The sequence below is a fragment of the Pristiophorus japonicus genome, chromosome 18, assembly GCF_044704955.1.
Source record: "Pristiophorus japonicus isolate sPriJap1 chromosome 18, sPriJap1.hap1, whole genome shotgun sequence".
NCBI lineage: Eukaryota > Metazoa > Chordata > Chondrichthyes > Pristiophoridae > Pristiophorus > Pristiophorus japonicus.
This window is the reverse complement of record NC_091994.1, coordinates 98,036,420-98,043,627: the sequence shown is the minus strand read 5'-3', so window position 1 is coordinate 98,043,627 and position 7,208 is coordinate 98,036,420.

Below are 7,208 nucleotides of genomic sequence, written 5' to 3'. Positions count from 1 at the left end.
TATAGAGTGTAGACTCTCGCTGCAATGGAACACACCTGTCTACAGAGTTTAGGCACAGATTAGTAATAGCTAAAGGTTAAGAACACCCAAGTTATAGCTGCCATTTTACCAGCTAACCCCACACATCTAACTAGGACAAAGCAGTGGTGGCTTCCCACTTCTTGTCCAGCTCAGACCACTCTACCCATTGGGTCAATGCAGGGTTACCTGAAGCCAAGTGGGGAAATCTCAACAACAACAACTTGCATTTATACAGCGCCTCTAATGTAGTAAAACATCCAAAGGCTTCACAGGAGTGTTCTAAAACAACATTTGACACCGAGCGACATAAAGAGATATTTGGACAGGTGACCAAAAGCTTGGTTAAAGAGGTAGGCTTTAAGGACCAACTGAAAGGAGGAGAGAGTGGCGGAGAGGTTTAGGGAGAGAATTCCAAAGCTTATGGCCCAGGCAGCTGAAGGCATGGCCGCCAATGGTGGAGCGATGAAAATCAGCGCTGTGCAAGAGGCCAGAATTGGAGGAGTGCAGAGATCGTGCTTGGCTGTGGGGCTGGAGGAGATTACTGAGACAGGGAGGGGGCGAGACCATGGAGGGATTTGAAAACAAGGATGCGGATTTTAGAATTGCGCGTTGCCTGAGCGGGAGCCAATGGTCAGCCAGCACAGGGGTCAAGCACAGGGGTCAAGTGTGAAAGTTCAAGAATTTGGATGTTATGGGGGATGGTGGGGGCGGTGTGTGGGTCAACAACCTGCCAACCCACGCTGTCCAGCCTCCCCCATGAAGAATGACAACTGGATGGTGTCAAGATGCTAGAGAGCTGACGCCATTTGTGGATCTGATCTCGCAGCAAAGAGAGGAAGGGAGGAAAATTGGAGCGAGCGATAATTAGGACAGGTTTTATGCTTGGAGAGATATTTCTAGATGACAGGATATGCTTACCCAATTTATCAAGTGTCAGTGGGATTTCCTCCAGCTCCAAAGGTGATTTTGTTGCAAATCACAGTGATGATTTATAATGTTTAATTTCAGAAGAGGCAGGACAGCTCAATGTGATCTTACGCATTCTACTCACAGTGCTAATCATCAAAGGCAATCTTTTTTTTCCATTTCGGACTTCAGTAATTGTCACTGGGAGCTGCGCCCATCTCCTATTGTGGCGATTGGGCAGGCTTTCAATTAAACCTGATTAAGCGCTGATTTAAAGAACGCTGAATATTCATTAAGTGCGAAAGATAAAGTTAATCTGGTAAAATGCCTCATGACAGAGAAAGTAGAAGTGCAGCAAATTTATCAGTTCCACAGGTATCACTGCACTCCACGTTCGACAACTGCGAGGGGCAATTTTTCAAGTTTCATTCGGCACTGCCGAGTCGCTCTTTGTTATACGATCCGCCATCGCCTCCTCACAACTCGGCTCAGTGTGGGCGTGACACCCGCACTGCACTGCAGCCATTGGGCTCTGCCACTAAGATTGGGGGTAGAATTTCCGCATTGGGCGCCAACGGCAAATTGCGCCCGAAATTGCGGCCATTTTGTAAAGTGTCTTCCCTCCAACGCCCCCCCCGCCCCGAGTTTCCGCTCAGTGCATTTGCACATTGCTCAATGCATAATCTCCCAGGAACCAGTGCAAACGGGCAGCGTTTCAAAACCCAATTTAAAAAATAATTGCTTTAAAAATATTTGTTGATATGTTTAAGAAGGGTAACTTGGTAACGTTTGATTAATACAGCTGAAAATGGCTTTATCACAAACATTTTTAATCAGTGTCAAGCCACCCCCTGTGAGCAACCCGATTTTAAATCACTGAAAATGACTTTAAAAAAAAATAGACAGAATTATTTTCTCTAATTCGGTTCGGCGCACCATCCCTCTTTGATTAGGTCAGTCCCTTAAAGTGGACCATCCCACTCCAATTCTAATGAAGCATCTCGACCTGAGACATTTCTGTCCTTCTCAGTTGATGACAGGACCTGCTGTGTTTTTGCAGCTTTGTTCTGCGTCTATGTAATTCAGCATTTTACCCCTTCCCTCAGAAGCGCCACAAACCGCTTTTTGTACAATGAATTACTTCGGAACCCCTACACAGCAAGCAAGCCCAAGGTGGGCAGAGGAAACGTTTCAAGGACACCCTCAAAGCCTCCTTGATAAAATGCAACATCCCTACTGATACCTGGGAGTCCTTGGCCAAAGACCACCCTTAAGTGGAGGAAGAGCATCCGGGAGGGCACTGAGCACCTCGAGTCTCATCGCCAAGAGTATGCAGAAAACAAGTGCAGGCAGCGGAAGGAGCGTGCGGCAAACCAGACTCCCCACCCACCCTTTCCTTCAACCTGTGTCTGTCCCAGAGACTGTAATTCCCATATTAGACTGTTCACTCACCTGAGAACTCACTTTTAGAGTGGAAGCAAGTCTTCCTCGATTTCGAGGAACAGCCTATGATGACTGTTATGAGGTAGAGCTGCTCGATCACCACCATCTCGGGCTCCAGTGTGATGGTTCCAAGCTGTAATCAACGTCAAATTGGGATTGAAGAGCTAGGAAGCCTCCTTTGATGATGAGAGTTGGGAGGGTTCATGCAATCTGTGTGTTTGGAGTTTGACCCCAACACTCCTTGAGCAATGGTGCAGCAGGGAGGGATTCAAATTCCTGGGGCATTGGAACCGGTTCTGGGGGAGGTGGGACCAGTACAATCCGGACGGTCTGCACCTGGGCAGAATCGGAACCAATGTCCTCAGGGGAGTGTTTGCTAGTGCTGTTGGGGAGGAGTTAAACTAATATGGCAGGGGGATGGGAACCAATGCAGGGAGATAGAGGGAAACAAAAAGGAGGCAAAAACAAAAGACAGAAAGGAGATGAGGAAAAGTGGAGGGCAGAGAAACCCAAGGCAAAGAACAAAAAGGGCCATTGTACAGCAAAATTCTAAAAGGACAGAGGGTGTTAAAAAAACAAGCCTAAAGGCTTTGTGTCTTAATGCAAGGAGTATCCGCAATAAGGTGGATGAATTAACTGTGCAAATAGATGTTAACAAATATGATGTGATTGGGATTACGGAGACGTGGCTCCAGGATGATCAGGGCTGGGAACTCAACATCCAGGGGTATTCAACATTCAGGAAGGATAGAATAAAAGGAAAAGGAGGTGGGGTAGCATTGCTGGTTAAGGAGGAGATTAAGGCAATAGTTAGGAAGGACATTAGCTTGGATGATGTGGAATCTATCTGGGTAGAGCTGCAGAACACCAAAGGGCAAAAAACGTTAGTGGGAGTTGTGTACAGACCTCCAAACAGTAGTAGTGATGTTGGGGAGGGCATCAAACAGGAAATTAGGGGTGCGTGCAATAAAGGTGCAGCAGTTATAATGGGTGACTTTAATATGCACATAGATTGGGCTAACCAAACTGGAAGCAATATGGTGGAGGAGGATTTTCTGGAGTGCATAAGGGATGGTTTTTTAGACCAATATGTCGAGGAACCAACTAGGGGGGAGGCCATCTTAGACTGGGTGTTATGTAATGAGAGAGGATTAATTAGCAATCTCGTTGTGCGAGGCCCCTTGGGGAAGAGTGACCATAATATGGTGGAATTCTGCATTGGGATGGAGAATGAAACAGTTAATTCAGAGACCAAGGTCCAGAATTTAAAGAAGGCTAACTTTGAAGGTATGAGGCGTGAATTGGCTGGGATGGATTGGCGAATGATACTTATGGGGTTGACTGTGGATGGGCAATGGCAGACATTTAGAGACCGCATGGATGAACTACAACAATTGTACATTCCTGTCTGGCATAAAAATAAAAAAGGGAAGGTGGCTCAACCGTGGCTATCAAGGGAAATCAGGGATAGTATTAAAGCCAAGGAAGTGGCATACAAATTGGCCAGAAATAGCAGCGAACCTGGGGACTGGGAGAAATTTAGAACTCAGCAGAGGAGGACAAAGGGTTTGATTAGGGCAGGGAAAATGGAGTATGAGAAGAAGCTTGCAGGGAACATTAAGACGGATTGCAAAAGTTTCTATAGATATGTAAAGAGAAAAAGGTTAGTAAAGACAAACGTAGGTCCCCTGCAGTCAGAATCAGGAGAAGTCATAACGGGGAACAAAGAAATGGCGGACCAATTGAACAAGTACTTTGGTTCGGTATTCACGAAGGAGGACACGAACAACCTTCCGGTTATAAAAGGGGTCGGAGGGTCTAGTAAGGAGGAGGAACTGAGGGAAATCCTTATTAGCCGGGAAATTGTGTTGGGGAAATTGATGGGATTGAAGGCCGATAAATCCCCAGGGCCTGATAGACTGCATCCCAGAGTACTTAAGGAGGTGGCCTTGGAAATAGTGGATGCGTTGACAGTCATTTTCCAACATTCCATTGACTCTGGATCAGTTCCTATGGAGTGGAGGGTAGCCAATGTAACCCCACTTTTTAAAAAAGGAGGGAGAGAGAAAACAGGGAATTATAGACCGGTCAGCCTGACATCGGTCGTGGGTAAAATAATGGAATCAATTATTAAGGATGTCACAGCAGTGCATTTGGAAAGAGGTGACATGATAGGTCCAAGTCAGCATGGATTTGTGAAAGGGAAATCATGCTTGACAAATCTTCTGGAATTTTTTGAGGATGTTTCCAGTAGAGTGGATAAGGGAGAACCAGTTGATGTGGTATATTTGGACTTTCAGAAGGCGTTCGACAAGGTCCCACACAAGAGATTGATGTGCAAAGTTAGAGCACATGGGATTGGGGGTAGTGTACTGACATGGATTGAGAACTGGTTGTCAGACAGGAAGCAAAGAGTAGGAGTAAATGGGTACTTTTCAGAATGGCAGGCAGTGACTAGTGGGGTACCGCAAGGTTCTGTGCTGGGGCCCCAGCTGTTTACACTGTACATTAATGATTTAGATGAGGGGATTAAATGTAGTATCTCCAAATTTGCGGATGACACTAAGTTGGGTGGCAGTGTGAGCTGCGAGGAGGATGCTGTGAGGCTGCAGAGCGACTTGGATAGGTTAGGTGAGTGGGCAAATGCATGGCAGATGAAGTATAATGTGGATAAATGTGAGGTTATCCACTTTGGTGGTAAAAACAGAGAGACAGACTATTATCTGAATGGTGACAGATTAGGAAAAGGGGAGGTGCAAAGAGACCTGGGTGTCATGGTACATCAGTCATTGAAGGTTGGCATGCAGGTGCAGCAGGCGGTTAAGAAAGCAAATGGCATGTTGGCCTTCATAGCAAGGGGATTTGAGTACAGGGGCAGGGAGGTGTTGCTACAGTTGTACAGGGCATTGGTGAGGCCACACCTGGAGTATTGTGTACAGTTTTGGTCTCCTAACCTGAGGAAGGACATTCTTGCTATTGAGGGAGTGCAGCGAAGGTTCACCAGACTGATTCCCGGGATGGCGGGACTGACCTATCAAGAAAGACTGGATCAACTGGGCTTGTATTCACTGGAGTTCAGAAGAATGAGAGGGGACCTCATAGAAACATTTAAAATTCTGACGGGGTTAGACAGGTTAGATGCAGGAAGAATGTTCCCAATGTTGGGGAAGTCCAGAACCAGAGGTCACAGTCTAAGGATAAGGGGTAAGCCATTTACGACCGAGATGCGGAGGAACTTCTTCACCCAGAGAGTGGTGAACCTGTGGAATTCTCTACCACAGAAAGTTGTTGAGGCCAATTCACTAAATATATTCAAAAAGGAGTTAGATGAGGTCCTTACTACTAGGGGGATCAAGGGGTATGGCGAGAAAGCAGGAATGGGGTACTGAAGTTGAATGTTCAGCCATGAACTCATTGAATGGCGGTGCAGGCTAGAAGGGCCGAATGGCCTACTCCTGCACCTATTTTCTATGTTTCTATGACTATGTTTTTAACTTCACCTTCACTGCAATATAGCAATCCAATTTTCAAAAGTCCATTTGAAAGGATTTAAAGTAGCAACATTTAGAACCGTGTTTAATGTGCTGGCAGTGAATTATAGCGAAGACGGCCTTTTCATGCCTCAGGGGCTGAGAGTTAATCAATAGGAAACAATCTACTTAAAGAAAGAAAGGATTTAAATTTATGTAGCACGTTTCATGACATCTCACGTACATTAATGGCAATTAAATACTTTTACGAAGCGGAGTTATTCTTGTAATGCAGCAGCCAATTTGCACCCAGCAATATCCAACAGACCTGGTGATAATAAATTAGGATAAAGCGCCTGTAAACTAGCAACTGAATTAAACCGGATCTTGTCCAGCTTATTATATATTTCTTAGTGGCTGAGATGCTGGGCTCGGCTAAGACACGATTCCAGTAAGTTTTCAGGGAAAGAATCGTGCACCTTTCTCATCCGGGTCACCCCACCCCTACTCCCCCTCCCATCAAACACTCCCGGAGCAAGTACAGCACGGGTTAGATACAGAGGGCCCAAAATTTACCACCATTTAACGCCAAATTTTTGGAGGTATTAGTGTTTTTTGGAGCTAACTTAATTTTGCAAGTTTCACCAAGTGTATAACGCCGTCCTTAATGGTTAACAGCCGATTTATTTAGTAAAAGTTTTTATGATGTCACTCAGAGTCAAACCCATCCGTTTTTGCCCGTTTTTGCAAGTTTCGGCAATAAGGATTTTCTCTAAAACGGCGCTGGGGTTGAAAAACCTTACCGTACCTAACCGGAGTCAGATAGAAATCGGCGCTACAGACGCCATCTTGTTTATCAGAGCTGAATGATAGGTTTTGGAGGGAGGGAACAAGACCTATATTATATCCAAATTAATTAAAAATGTTTGTTTGTGCGGAAGGAAAAGAAGAAGTTTATTTATTGCAGTAAATTGCAAGTTGAAGTTCCACCACCGCACCGCTGCTCACCGGGCTCGAGGCGCACAGGGTCGGCGCACCGGCCGGCAGGATCGCTCCATCGGCCGGACACAGGAACTCGGCGCTCGGCTTCCAAAGAAGCCCGGGGGGGAGATGGGGGGAGGTGGAAGCCAAGCTGGGAAGAGGGGCAACAACGGGGGGCCTTTTGGCCAAGGATAGGGGCGGCAAGGGGGGACCAGTTGGCCAGGGATAGGGGTAGCAGGGGGCCATTCAGCCAGGGATAGGGGCAGCAGGAGGGGCATTCAGCCAGAGATAGAGGCAGCAATGGGGGCTATTCGGACAGGGATAGGGGCAGCAGGGGGCCATTCAGCCAGGGATAGGGGCAGCAGGGGGCCATTCGGACAAGGATAG